Source organism: Larus michahellis, chromosome 27, assembly GCF_964199755.1.
Source record: "Larus michahellis chromosome 27, bLarMic1.1, whole genome shotgun sequence".
Classification (NCBI taxonomy): Eukaryota; Metazoa; Chordata; class Aves; order Charadriiformes; family Laridae; genus Larus; species Larus michahellis.
Window position 1 is genome coordinate 499,921 of NC_133922.1, and position 15,097 is coordinate 515,017.

The window sequence follows — 15,097 nt, forward strand, 5'->3', positions numbered from 1 at the left end:
TGTAATTTTGCAAGTTTCTTGGAGCGTTAATGGGTCCCACTGAGGGCCATTACTGCCAAAGGCTCCTGGAGGCTCGTTCAAGGGAAAACTGGAGGCGGTGAGGGCAGGTAGGCAAAGGCAATGGAGAGGTGTCTCTGACGCTGGCTAATGCTGAATGTGTGAGAGGAAGGCAAAGGGCCAAGCCCTGGCCTCCAGCCCCTGGGAAGGGAGATCCTGCCCCACAAGCACAGCTCAGGGCTCTTCCTGGGGCATTGTGATGGGAGGACGTGCAATGCCAAGGGCAGAAAGACAGAATGACGGCTCCCGGGTGGGGAAGAGGAGGCGCTAAGGCCCTAGTGCTGTAAGGATAAGGTGTCTTCTGGTAGCCTTGGTGGCACAGACAACAGCCACAGCCAAGAGGAGAAAGACATAAGCACTGTTGGGGGCTTTCAGCCTTGCCAACTCCCTTGATCGTCTGCACCCCTGTCTGTGCTATGGTGTCCCACATCTGCTCCTCTTCCCCTGCAGGCTGCAGACAACCCCCTGCTTCCCCGTCTTGCTCTCCCCTCAGCGTCTCACTGCCTTTACTCATCTCTCTCCATCGTCCTTGGCTGTTCCTGAAACACAACGCCTTGGGCTGATCCCGACTCCCTCTGGGTGATCTGTTGCAGCACAGCACTGCCCTTGCAGTGGCATTTCTTTCTCCTGGTGTCCAGTCTCCACCTCCCAAGCTGCCCTTTGTTGCATTTTTTCTTTCTCCTGCTGTTTCCCACCAAAGAAAAGATCCGTTGTCTCTGAAACAACCCTTCAACCAGGTTCAGGCTATTCCAATAGTGCCCAGAGCCTCCCTGCCACTGGGCCAGAGAAGCCCAGGTCCCTCAGCCTCTCCACCAAGCGCACGTGCACTTGGCCCTAAAGGCCATCGTGGCAGACCTCCTCTGGACACTCTCCAGGTCCTCTCCACTTCTCCAAAATGTGGAGCCGCACGCTGCGACACAGCTGTGTGCGTTGGGCCACAGCAGTGCTGAGTCAAAGGGGAAGGTGACTCTAGTTGCCAGGGGGACACACACTCCTCCTCCTGCAGCCCCGTAGACAGCCGGCCTTGTTCATAGTGAGCGTGCACCACTGGCTCATGAGGCGTCCCTCAGGGTGCCCAGCCCCGTCTCCGCAGGGTCACTGCTCAGCACATCAGGTCCCAGCCTGTCCTGCTGCATTGGGGTTATTCTTCCCCGGGATGCAGGACTGGACACTTCTCCTTGAAAGACTTCAAGAATTTCTGTTGGCCAAGTCCCAGCGTTTCTCCAGCTGCCCCTGGACTCAAGCTCCCTTTGGTCAGCTGTTAATGTTTGTGTGCAGATGGTCACCCTGATGCTTGTTCCCCAGGGCTTGGTATTGGGGCCAGTTCACTTTAAGATCTTTTTCAATGATCTGGACGAGGGGATTGAGTGCACCCTCAGTAAGTTTGCAGATGACACCAATTTAGGTGGGAGTGTCGATCTGCTTGAGGGTAGGAACACATTGCAGAGGGATCTGGAGAGGCTGGATCGATGGGCCAAGGCCAGTGGTATGAGGTTCAACAGGTCCAAGTGCCGGGTCCTGCACTTGGGTCACACCAACCCCATGCAGCGTTGCAAGCCTGGGGAGGAGTGGCTGGAGAGCTGCCCTGCAGGAAAGAACCTGGGGGTGTTGGTCAACTGCCGGCTGAATATGAGCCAGCAGTGTGCCCAGGTGGCCAAGAAGGCCAACCCAATTTTGTCCTGTATCAGGAACAGTGTGGTGAGCAGGAGTAGGGAAGTGATCGTCCCCCTGTACTTGGCACTGGTGAGGCCCCACTTGGAGTACTGTGTCCAGTTTTGGGCCCCTCACCACAAAAAAAGACACGTAGGTGCTGGAGCAGGTCCAGAGAAGGGCAACGGAGCTGGTGAGGGATCTGGAGGATAAATCTTATGAGGAGTGGCTGAGGAAGTTGGGGTTGTTTAGCCTGGAGAAAAGGAGGCTGAGGGGAGACCTTCTAACTCTCTAACTCCCTGAAAGGAGGTTGCAGAGAGATGGGGCTCGGTCTGTTTCTCCAAGTAAGAGGCTATAGGACAAGAGGAAACGGCCTCTAGTTGTGTGACGGGAGGTTTATACAGGATATTAGGAAAAGTTTTTAAACTGAAGGGGTTATTAAGCATTGGAACAGGCTGCACAGGGAGGTGGTTGAGGCACCATCCGTGGAGGTATTTAAAAGACGGGCAGACATAGTGCTTAGAGCTATGGTTTAGTGATGGCTTTTGTCAGAGTTAGGTTGATGGTTGGAGTAGGTGATCTGAAAGGTCCCTCCCAACCAAGGCAATTTGATGTTTCTCTTCTGATTTCATGCCCTTTTCCACTCTTTTTCCACTGTCAAGTTCTTCTCTTGGATCATCCTCATCCCCTCCCATACAAAGAGCCAACTCTTTTTCACCGTTTCCTTGTTGGCCCTTCCCTTGGTGTTTCTGAGATGGTGACAGTGGCACTTTCCACCCTCCTCATGTCATCCATGACGCTAGTAACCCCTTTTCTTACCTCTGCTGTCGTACAGCTACTCAAGTTGTCTTGTTAGAGGAACCACGACTCAGCATGAGCCATCTGCACATGCAATTTAAATGCTGATGTTCTGGAGCTTCAGTGCACAGGGACCTTGAGACACCTGGGGATGTGGCCAACAGAAACCTGCTCAAGTTTTTCAAGGAGAAGGGGCAAAGTGGGAGAGGACGAGGTGAGGAGTGAGTCTGAGGAGAGGGGCCTGGGCATTTTGAGGGATGCCATGTGAGCCTCTGGTAAAGGCTCAGCACCATTAAGGCCAGCTGCATATGGGGTGGTGTTAGAAGGGCCGTGGACACCCGGAAAAGGGCAGTTATTGTCCCCCTTGACTCAGCAGTGGTGTGGCCACATCTGCTCTCATAGTGTCCCAGCATGCCATGGATTTGAAGGGACGTTTAAAGGTCATGTAGTCCAATCCCCGATTTTTAGGGACATCTGCGACTCAATCAGGATGCTGAAAGCCCCGCCCTACCTGACCCTGAACACCGCCAACGATGGGGAATCCACAGCTTCTCTGGGCAACCTTTTCCAGTGTCCCACCACCCTCATTGTGAAAAATTTCTTCCCTATGTCCAATCTAAATCCACCCTCTTTCAGTGTAAAGCCATTGCCCCTTGTCCTGTCGTTACTGGCCCTGATAAAATCTCTCTCTCTCTCTCTTATAAGCCTCCCTCATAGATTAAAAGGCTGCAAGAAGGTGTCCTTGGAGCTTTTTGTTTCCAGACTCAACAACTTCAACTCTCTCTGCTTTTCTCCTTAGGAGAAGTCTTCCAGCCCTCCCATGATTGTTGATGATCATTCTCTTGATCTGCTCTAACAGGTCCATGTCGTTCTTGTGCTGGGGCCCACAGAACTGGACACAGTGTTCCAGATGAAGTCCTATGAGATTGGAGTAGAGAGGGGGAATCCCTCCCAGCTGCTGGCCACGCTTCTGTAGATGCAGCCCAGGCTATGGTTGGCTTTCTGGGCTGCAAGTGCACATTGCCGGCTCTTGTCCAATGTTGCACAAACCAGTATCCCCAAGTCCTTCTCTACAGGGTTGGTCTCAATCCATTCATCAGTCCGTCTCTATTGATACTGGGGATTGCCCCGACCCAGGTGCAGGACCTTGCACGTGGCCTTGTTGCACTTCCAGAGGGTCACACGTGTCCCATTTACCAGTGACCAAAACAGCTGAGAGTTCCTTTCCCAAGGTTTAGGGTCTTGACTATAGTTTTCAGCTGGCATATATCCCTTCAGATCATGAATTCCACCAGGGGCTGATCACTGCAGCCCAGGCTGCCACCAGTCTTGGCCTCTCCAATAAGTATCTCTGAGTTGGTGACAGGACGAGGGAGCTGGGTTTGGGTTTAGGCGTGAGGCATGTGGTGAGGGTTTCAGCTTTGGCGTTGGTGTTCAGGGAAGGGCTACAGAGGAGAGCTGCAGGTGAGGGATCACGGTTAGGGTCCAGGCAAAGGCTTAGGGGGAGCTGCGTCGTGCCAAGTCTGAGGGGCAAGAGTGTGGAAGGCACTCGGCGTGTATGGGCCCTGGTGGTGAGCAGAGGGAAAGCTCATGTGGTGATGACCAAAAGCATCCCCATTGCAACGAGCTGGGGATTAGCACTGGGCCCCTTGGCTTGGCAGGGCACATCCAGGGGGCTACAGCACACAGGATGTCTCTGCCTCCTTTCTTTGTCACCCTGAAATCACTGCCTCTGGTTTTCTGCTCCAACCAGCCCCCAGGGAGGCACGCTTCAATTTCCTGAAGCAGCTTCGTCAGCCACAGCCCTCAGCAGACCCTGCTGAACGTCCAAGGCTCTTTATTCCTGCCAGGGCCCTCCACACTGCGTGACTTTCCCCTGGGAGCTCGTTAACGTGAAGGAACTGTAATGAGTTTATTCTTGCATCTCAATTCACTGTATGGTTGCAAGGGGACTTTGAGGGGAGACTGTCTCCAAGGAAGAGTTTTGCTAGAGTTTGCTGGAGAAGAAAACTTTTGTTTAACAAGCACATAATGTAACATGGGCAGGGACATCACTAGAGACATGAGTTGGTGACAAGGCTCTGGGATGGAAATTTGGCCAAGAATAAGGCAAAGTTTACTTAATCTGCCACACTGTCTCTTTAGCCAACTCACTAACTGTGCGTATATTTAGAACTTCCTATCAATCTCTCCAACATATTTCTTTCATGGTGGTGGTTTGAGGAAGGTGGAGCTTATTGGAGGCTTGGCCTTGGCATATAGTGGAGGAATGCATTGGGTTTCTTTAATTAATTGGTATCATTTTTTCCTTCTGGCTGTTCAAATTGAATAAGAATCCCTTGTCTATTTACAGCCAAGTCTGCGGGGGAATCGGGCAGGAATTGGTGCAAAGGAGCTGTGAACATTCAGCTGCAGACTCAGCGCACAAGTCTGATGTAGGAAAAGAATGCAAGTCCCAGGCAGCCCCAAGAGAAACGGTGGGGGGGAGGAGGAGGTGGGGGGGCAAGTTGTCCATACAGTGGGGGACCTCGAGGAGATGGCAGTTGCTACCTCTCCGGTCCTCCTTAGGAGACCCTCTGGTTCAGTATCAGCTGGAGAAAGCTGCAAGCATTTCCTCTGGAAAAATAAAAAGACTAATGAAAAGCCCTTTCCAAATGAAAAATTACCTTTCTATTAAGTGCTTCTTGAAACCTTCCGCTTTAAGTAGACTCCTGAGACCTCTCCACTGAGCTGTACCAGGCTAGAAGCCCTGAAGAAAATCATGGAAGAGCTGTGGCTCCTTAGGGCTTTCTGCACTTTAACGAGCCCCATGGGGTATTTGCTGCTGAGCCCAGGAATGCCAGATACTGAGAGGAGCTTGAACAACCTGTGCAGGAATTCAAGTCCGAAGCAAACGCCAAAGTGTCTTGGAGCATTAATTGTCCCCACTGAGGGCCATGACAGACCAAGCCTCCCCATGGATTTGTTCGAGCAGGCAACTGGAAGCTGTGATTACCGGGAGGCAAAGGCACTGTGCAGGTGGAGCTGATGCTGAGTAAAGCCTTGATGTATTTTATCCCGCCAAGCAGCCAGCCCTGGGAAGGGGGATCCTGTCCCTCACACTGGCTCAGGGCTCCTCCTGGGGCAGTGAGGTGTGGGGTAGGCAATGCCGAGTGAAGGACAATGGCACCACACCTCCCGGCCTCCCTGGGGGTTGCGAGGAAGCAGTGAGGCCCCGGTTCCATGAGATTAAGGTGTCTCCTTTCAGGCCTTGGTAGCAAAGACAACAGCCACAGCCAAGGGGACAAAGACCTGCGGGCTGTGGACACCCAACCTCTTTCCTCCCCTTGCTCCCACTGGGGCATCTCCTCGCCTTTCCTGACAGCTCTTCTTCCTCCCTGCCTGGTCCTTGGAACACCCAGCGTTGCGCTGATCCAGGCTCCCTCTGGGTGACCTCAGCAGTCACAGCACTGTCCTTCATGGGACATTTCCTTCTCCTCATGTCCAGTCTCGTTGTGAATGTTGATTTGGGATCCTGCCCCACTTTGAGGTGGCACCAATTTCAGATTTAGTAACACGGGGTTAAGTCATATGATTCTAACAATACTTCATCATTTGCCAGTTCTCAAAGTGATTTATCAAAATTTCCTATAACCACCACAGTGACATATTTAAAGATTCAAAAAAGGAAAGGTTCACGGGACAGGTACGACACTTTCCTGAATTAAATCAGACACTCGCAACCACAAGACTTACAATAGTATTCTAAATTGAATTGCACACACAGAAAGTCGCTGAGGTGACCATCTCTGTGCAGGGAAGTCCGCACTGGGGAAGGGAATCATGGCAAAAAGGGCCAGCGAGGGGCTCCTTTGGGGGCTTTTTGAAGTGAGGAAAAGCGGCCAGCCTGTGCCGGAAACTGGCCGCTCGTGGGTGGTCTGCTGAGGAGCTGTGGGCAGAGCCAGCAGCACGGGCGGCAGATCTAAAGGAGGCGTACTCGCTGGGACCACTTCCCCCCTCATAAAAGAAGCCTTTTGGGAGCACAGCGACCTGGTCACTGCGCACTGAGTAAGCACGCAGCACATGGGCATCACCCAGGGCGTCACCGGGGAGCACCACAAGAAGGCGGTCATCACCCTCTCGGATGGAGTTTAGCTCTGCTCTCCACCCGGCAGAAGGTCGTGCTCTCAACCTTAGCCAGGATGGATGTGGGAACCCAGAGAGAGCTCCCACAGGAACATACAGCCGTCCAGGTCACAGGCTGCAGGGGGTGCCAGAGCCTTTCACTGGTAACGCGGGGCAGCTGTAACAGCTGCTGTGTGCGTTGTGAACAGGTGAACCATCTGCTCAGCCTGGTGTCAGAGCTGTGAGAGGAAGTCGAAAGGTTAAGGAGCATTAGGGAGGCTGAACAAGAAAAGGACTGGTGGAGCCAGGCTCTGCCCTCCTTGAAACAGAAGCAGGAGCACCTATCAGAAAGTCATCGGCATCCAGGGACCCCTGTATCCTGCCCTGTCAGGCAGAAGGCAGAAGCCTAAATGAAAAGAGTGAATGGAGGGAAATTCATGGTCGGGGCAGCAGGCGAACTCCCTCCTTGCCTACCTTGTCCCCCACCCTGGTACCTCTGAAGAACAGATCTGAGGTTCTGGTTGAGGAAGGCCAGTCAAATGAGGATGTGGATGATGGGCAATCCACACCAGAGATGTCTCCACAGTCAGAATGGTGTACCGCCCGTATCACAACCACAACCCCAAGGAAGAAAAGAAGGGTTATGGTCGTTGGTGACTCCTTTGTTGGAGGTCTCCTTGTTGGAGACCTGAGAGGGAATATGCCGGGTAATATGAGAGGGTCCAATATGCCGGGTAGACCCTCCTCACAGAGAAGTCTGCTGTCTTTCTGGAGCCTGGGTGAAGGACATCACCAGGAAACTTCCTCGCTTGATACAGTCCTCAGCCTACTACCCATTATTGATCTTCCTTTTAGGTGGAGAGGAAGCTGCGACTCACAGACCAAGAGCAATCAAGGGGGACTTCAGGGCCTTGGGAAGGTTGGTGAGGGAATCTGGGACACGGGTTATTTTTTCCTCACTCATTCCAGTTGCAGGCAGTGACATTGGAAGAAACAGACGGATCCAGTCTATTAATCCATGGCTCCGTGGCTGGTGTCACCGCCACAATTTCATTTTTGTTGACAATGGGATGGCCTACACAGCACCGGGCTTGCTGGCATCACCTGGGAGACACCTTTCTCAAAGGGGGAAGAAGGTCTTTGCTCAAGAGATTGTGGGGCTGATCGACAGGGCTTTAAACTAGATGTGAAGGGGGAGGGGGATGATAATATCAGGCTTGTCTGTGACCAGCTGTGGGATAACACGTCAGGGTTAGGGGGACGGGGCGCTAGTAAGGGCCTTTGACCTGTTGCCCAGAGGCATGCTGGGGACACTGCATCATAGTCAAAGTCTTACAGAGACGAGCCAGGGGCTTCTGAGGTTGTTGGAGTCAACATGGAAACACGCGTGAAACACCTCAAGGTGATCTCCTCTAAGAAGGTAACACAGGCAACAGCCCAGCTGAAGTGCCTCTACACAAAGGCACGCAACATGGGTAACAAACAGGAGGAGCTGGGAACTACCATGCTGCTGGAAAGCTATGACCTAGCGGGCATTACTGAAACCTGGTGGGACGAATCCTATGGCTGGAGTGTGGCTAGGTTAAAGAAAGCGTGCCCTCCCTGATGACTGAGAATGGCAAACTGGTAACAACAGACAAGGAGAAGGCTGAGGTTCTGAACAACTTTTTGCCTTAGTCTTCACTGGCAGCCTCTCTCCTCACACCTCCCAAGCTGAAGGACTTCAAGACGGGGACCTGGGGGACAAAGTCCCTCCCACTGTAAGTGAAGACAAAGTTTGTGACCACCTGAGCAACGTGAACATACACAAGTCCATGGGGCCTGATGCACCCCAGAGTCCTGAGGGAATTGGCTGATGAAGTTGCCAAGACACTCTCCATGATATTGGAAAAGTCATGGCAGTCAGGCCTTTTTTAAAAAGGGTAGAAAGGAGGACCCTGGAACTACCACCCTGTCAGCCTCACCTCCGTGCCTGGGTAGATCACAGCACAGATCCTCCTCGAAGCTATGCTAAGGCACATGGAGGACAGAGAGGTGATTCGAGAGAGCCAGCATGGCTTCACCAGGGGCAAGTCCTGCCCGACCAACCTGGTGGCTTTCTCCAGTGGAGTGACTGCATCAGTGGACAAGGGAAGAGCAATGGATATACTCTGCCCGAACTTCTGCAAGGTCTTTGACACGGTCCCCCCACAACTTCCTTCTCTCTAAATTGGAGCCATACGGATTTGATGGGAGGACTGTTCGGTGGATAAGCAACTGGCTGGAGGGTCGCATCCAGAGAGTAGTGGTCAATGGCTCGATGCCCAGATGCAGAGGGGTGAAAAGTGGTGTCCCTCAGGGATCTGTCTTGGGGGCAGTGCTGTTTAATATCTTCGTGAATGACATAGACAGTGGGATCAAGTGAAGCCTCAGCAAGTTTGCTGATGACACCAAGCTGAGTGGTGCAGTTGACAGCCCAGAGGGACAGGATGCCATCCAGAGGAACCTGGACCAGCTGGAGAGGTGCGCCTGAGCAAACCTTATGAAGTTCAAGAAGACCAAGTGCAACGTCCTACACTTGGGTCGGGACAATCCTGGTTATCAATACAGGCTGGGGGATGATGTGATAGAGAGTAGCCTTGCGGAAAAAAGCCTGGGGGGTACTGGTAGATGAAAAGCTGGACATGAGCCAACAACGTGAGCCTGCAGCCCAGAAGGCCAATCGCATCCTGGGCTGTAACAACAGAACTGTGGCCAGCAGATCCAGAGAGGTGATTCTGCCCCTCTCCTCTGCTCTCATGAGACCCCACCTGGAGTAGTGTGTCCAGCTCTGCAGCCCTCAGCACAAGAAGGACATGGACCTGTTGGAGCAGGTCCAGAGGAGGCCACAAAGATGATCTGAGGGCTGGAGCCCCTCTCCTACGAAGACAGTCTGATACAGTTAGGCTTGTTCAGCCTGGAGAAGAGAAGGCTATGAGGAGACCTGAGAGCGGCCTTCCAGTCCCTGAAGGGGGCCTACAAGAAAGCGGAGGAGGGGCTGTTTGCAAAGGCATGTAGCCATAGGACAAGGGGCAATGGTTTAAACTAGAGCAGGGTGGGTTGAGATTAGACATTGGGAAGAAGTTCTTTACCATGAGGGTGGTGAGACACTGGCCCAGGTTGCCCAGAGAAGGGGTGGAGGCCCCATCCCTGGAGGTGTTCAAGGCCAGGCTTGATGAGGCTCTGAGCAACCTGATCTAGTTGAAGATGTCCCTGCTGACTGCAGGGGGGTGGGACTAGATGGCCTTTAGAGGTCCCTTCCAACCCAACACATTCTAAGATTCTGTGATTCTAAACAGACATAAAGGCTAACCAATACAATTGAGATGTATCTCTTTTTGCAAAAAGTAGTGCATTATTGGCACCAAATGATCTTTGAAACCTCAAAGGCAGGTGTTTCTATATTGGAGGTGGTATTGTAGGGGACAGGTGGTTCATATTGTAGGGAGGACGTTGCATTAGGAGGAGCGTGGGTCACCCACACCAGGGGAGCTGTCATCCCACTCCACTGAAACCTGGAGTGGCCACCTCGGGGCTCGTGTGCCCCTCACTGGGGCTTCCTGTTCTAGACAAGTGGGGAGGAATGGAGAGTGTCCAGAGAAGCTCTGCCAATATGGGATTCATGGCCTCAAGCACACGCCCCGTGAGGGGAGGCTGAGGGTCCTGGTCTCCTTCAGCCTGGTGAAGTGGGGGCTCAGAGCGTCACAGTCATAACCTGTAACTGCTTGAAGGTGGTTTCAGAGATGCCGGAGCTTTTCTTCATGGTGGAAAAAAAAGCAGGAGAAAGGAAGGATGCCACAAAGTTTGGATTGGGAGGTTGAGACCAGAAATGACCAGAAGAAACTGTCACTCCAAGGGCAGTGCTGTGGTACAAGAGGACACTCAGGGGGAGGCTGGACCAGCCCATGGCTTTGTCTTTCCCAGAACAGCCAGGGAGGATGGAGAGATATCAGTAAGGGTAGTGAGATATTGGGGCGAAATCAAAAAGACAATTGGGTGCCTTCAAAGAAAGAGGTGCAGGTATGGGACACCGAAGGAGTAACACCTTCAGGTTTGCTCAGCATCAGAGCCACCTTTAATTTCCCTTTACCTACCTGTCATTATTGCCTCCAGTTTTCTGCTCTAACGAGCCCCTGGGGAGGCTTTGTTGGTAATGGTCCTCAGTGGGACCCATTAACACTTCAAGAAACCTCGGAGTTTACATCTGAGTTTGTCATCTTGAGCGGTTTCTTCAACTTCCTCTCAGTGTCTGCGGTTCAGGGACTCTGCCCCAAACCCACCCGAGGGGTCATTAAAATGCCTTGGGCTGCTCCTCTGCTGAGCCCACCTCCTGGGACGGAGGAAGCTCATGGCAACCAGTGCTGCAGAGAGACAGCTCTGCCCAGGAGCAGCTCCTGTGCAATGGGCAGCAGGGCTGAGGGCACTGCCTGCAGGCAGCGAGGATGGGACCATCAATGCAGAGAGAGCGTGAAGGCAGTCGTGACTGGGAGGAGAGCTGAGAGCTCACTGTGGGAGGAAGCTTCCCAGCCCTCTGCACGGTAAGTGTGAGGCTGCAGGGCAATGCCACTGCCGATCCTGAAGGGTTCTCCTAAAGCTGTCGTAGCCCACAGCCTGTGGGATCTTTCTTTGGTGTAGAGGAGGAGAAGGGTGTGCTGCAGAGCAGGGCTTCCCTGCAGCACCGTCAGAGGGACAGGACACGGTGGCTGCCTTCTCCTGGGGATGGTTGCAGGGGCTTGAAGGCGGGTGTGCAGCCAGGGGTGCCCAGGGCTGTCCTTCAGAGCAGGGTCCCGGTGCTTCAGAGGAACTCTGCCTCCTGCCAGTGCCAACTCTAACCCTGCCCAGTGAGCTTCTGCCCTCAAGGACGTGGGATCCAGGGCAGCAGCTGCCTCATCTGTGGCCGTAGCTGCAGCAGAAGGGACTCTCCTGAGCACCCTCTGTCCCTCCCTGGCCTTGTTTCCCTTGGCAGAAGCATCGGGGCATTGCTCCTTGCTTCTCCACCCGTCCCTGCTGCTGCTGCTGCTGCTTCTTTGATTTCAGTCTCTCTGGGGTGGGGGCTTCATCAGCAGCTCAGCAACTGACCCTGCAGGTCCTGCCATGCAGATGTGTCCCTGGTGCCCAAGGCCTCTTCTAACCTCTGGGTCTCTAGGCAATGCAGTCCATGGGGTGGGGATAAAGGTAACTCCCAGAAAGGGCCCCCCATCTTCTGGGCATCCAAAAGCTGACAGCTCTTCCCTGGGGAGGGGAGTTTGGAGATCTGCACTTTGGAACTGGACTCCTCTGCTCTCCGTGGGATCATCCTCCAGACCAAAGCGGGGCTGGCAAAAAGCAGCTGAGAGCAGGACGGATGGAGAGACCAGCTCTCCTCCTTCGGCACTAAGGGTCTGTCCTATTGCCTCCCAGGACTCTCACAATAGCACTCGTAGGGCAGCAGAAATGCCAGGGATTTCTACCTTCAAACATGACTCCTCAAGTGGGCCAGGGGTAACCGGAGCAAAATAAACAAAACACCCCCCCCAGCTCTGTTCTGCAGCCAGGGGACCTGGGAGTGACAGTGCTCAAAAGCTCTTTTATATCGGGGGTAGAGTTACCCTGCAATCACTCCTGGTTCCTCTCTCCCTCTTGCTGCACAGCACGACTGACTCCTCTGGAGCCCACAGCAGAGTCCCCTGCTCCCCATTGCACCCTCAGCCAGCACAAACCAGGCATCACACCAGGATCTGCACAAACGCCTTCCTGGACGGACGGAGGTCATTTGGGGGGCTCTACTGTGACCAGTGCAACAGGTTCTACTCGGACCTGTCTGTCCTCACTCTTCACTGTCTTTTCCTCCTTGGACAGGCCCCCATGTGCAGAGGGAAAATATGTCCAACGGCAGCTCCATCACCCACTTCCTCCTGCTGGCATTCGCAGACACGCGGGAGCTGCAGCTCTTGCACTTCTGCCTCTTCCTGGGCATCTACCTGGCTGCCCTCCTGGGCAATGGCCTCATCATCACTGCCGTAGCCTGTGACCACCGCCTCCACACCCCCATGTACTTCTTCCTCCTCAACCTCGCCCTCCTCGACCTGGGTGCCATCTCCACCACTGTTCCCAAAGCCATGGCCAACTCCCTCTGGCACACCAGGACCATCTCCTACATGGGATGTGTTTCCCAGGTCTTTTTCTTTGCCTTCTTGATGTCAGCAGACTTTTGTCTTCTCACCGTCATGGCCTACGACCGCTACGTTGCCATCTGCAAACCCCTGCACTATGGGTCCCTCCTGCGCAGCAGAGCTTGTGTCCACATGGCAGCAGCTGCCTGGGGCAGTGGCATTCTCAATGCTCTCCTGCACACTGCCAATACATTTTCAATACCTCTCTGCCAAAGCAATGGCCTAGACCAGTTCTTCTGTGAAATCCCACAGATCCTCAAGCTCTCCTGCTCACAATCCTACCTCAGGGAAGTTGAGCTAATTGTATTTAGTGCCTGTTTATTCTTTGTGTGTTTTTATTTTCATTGTGGTGTCCTATGTGCAGATCTTCAGAGCTGCGCTGAAGATCCCCTCACAGCAGGGACGGCACAAAGCCTTTTCCACCTGCCTCCCTCACCTGGCCGTGGTCTCACTGTTTATCAGCACTGGCATGGTTGCCCACCTGAAGCTCCTCTCCATCTCCTCCCCATCCCTCAATGTGGTGATGGCTGTTGTGTACTCGGTGGTGCCTCCAGCAGTGAACCCCCTCCTCTACAGCATGAGGAACTGGGAGCTCAAGGATGCCCTGAAGAAACTCATCTGATGGATCCTGAGGCAGTAAAAGTAATGTGCCTCCTGTTCTCTGTGTCATGCTATAAGTTTACTCTAGGCCAGGCTTCAGCCATTATTTTTTTCTCTGATAATTATCCTTTGAAGTAATTGCTTGGGTTCATAGCACTTCTCTTGAGGCTCTTTCCTGTTCTGTCTCATTCTTGAAGAACCATGTGTCACCTCTTTCCTCCCTAAGAGCATCTCTGCAAGAAAAGGGGATCTCCTGAGTGTGGTGCCTGATGGCTGGGTCGGCTTGATACGGTTTTGGCTGCGAAGAAGCCTAAGGAACTGGACTTTCCAAGCGTCTTTCCACCTTGTTTTGGGAAACAATGTCACAGTAGCACTGGCATATTTTAGACACCAAGACTTAGTTGAAGGCTGTCTTCTTGGTGTAGAGGGGCAGTGGAGACGGTACATGACCTCCCAGTAACATTCCTCAGGCTGTCACAGGTATGATGGGGCTGATGGCAGATTTCAATCCATGTGGAAAGGAATCTGGAGTGGTCAGGAGAGGACGGGGACACTCCATGTTCTCTGGGATGGGAAGTGAATGGAGACAGAGAAGAGTTTAAGTCTCAGAGATAGGTCCCCCCAGGACAAATCACTAAATCCAGGTACCCACAAGCCAGGACTCTGCAGGGCCGTGGGAGGCAGTGAAGATGCATCAGGCAGAGGGAAAGGAGACTGGAGAGATGCGGGAGCTGCCTGAGGAGCCCCAGGGCCAGGAGTCTCCTGCTGTCCTGGGGAGCAGGGCAGGCGGGGAGGCAGAGCGGGGCAAAGGCAGTTTGGGCTGGGGATCAGCTGCAGCTGAAGGCAGGAGAGCCAGAGAGCGAGTGGCCTCTGCTGGCCCTTGGGGCCAGCTCCAGCCCTGGGGTGATGGGGAGGCTGAGAGCCCTCTCTGCCCCCAGCAGCTGTGGTGCCCTTCAGAGGGGCTGGGGCTGTGGGGGGAGTGCCCAGAGCTCTGCAGTTCCCTGTGGGGAGCACTGCTGTGGGGCCAGCCCAGAGCAGGGGGCTCTTTTGGGCTGGGCTGGGCAGATGGCGGGGAAGGTGGGAGAGAGACAGGGTGGGTCTGGAGTGGTGTGGGAAGTGCCCAGGAGAGGAAAACCCCAATGTTAGCGGCGCTGTGTGACCATGTGAGGACGTGCTCCAGTGGGCATGTGGGGCAGAGCCAGGTCTCCTGGAGAAGGAAGCAAGTCATTGTCCTGGTTCTGGCAGGGACAGGGTTAATTCTCCCCGGGCTCCATCAGGGACACAGGTATTCCATGCCATGTGAGCCATGGCCAGGCGGAGCTGCCAGAGGAGGGGCCAGGAAGTCGCTGCTGGGGAGCGGGCTGGGGCGTCCCGGGTCCGGTTGGTGAGCGGCGGTTCCGTAGTCGTGTTTGTACATTCCTCTGTCCGTGTGATTGTTGTTGTTTTCTTGTTCCCTTTGCTGTTCTGTTAAACTGCCTTTGTCTCAACCCACAAGTTCTGCCTTTTTTCTTCCAATTCTTCCCGTATTGGGAAGGCCCGAGCGAGCGGCACTTAGTTCCTTGTTGCCGTCTCAGGCCAAACCACAACAGTCCTTTTTTGGCACCCAACGTGGGGCTCGAAGGGTTGAGATAACAACAGAATCCAACTAGAGCTTGGAAAAACGAATTTGTTGTATGCATTTATTGTATTAGGTAAATAGTCACTGGTCACCATGTTGC

At 53.7% G+C, this 15,097-nt stretch overlaps 1 protein-coding gene across 1 annotated transcript in view; it reads left to right on the plus strand.

The window, feature by feature from the left end:
- The window catches only part of LOC141735004 (scavenger receptor cysteine-rich type 1 protein M130-like), a 69,494-nt gene that overhangs the window by 17,474 nt on the left and 36,923 nt on the right, over positions 1-15,097 (plus strand). The window lies entirely within an intron of this gene.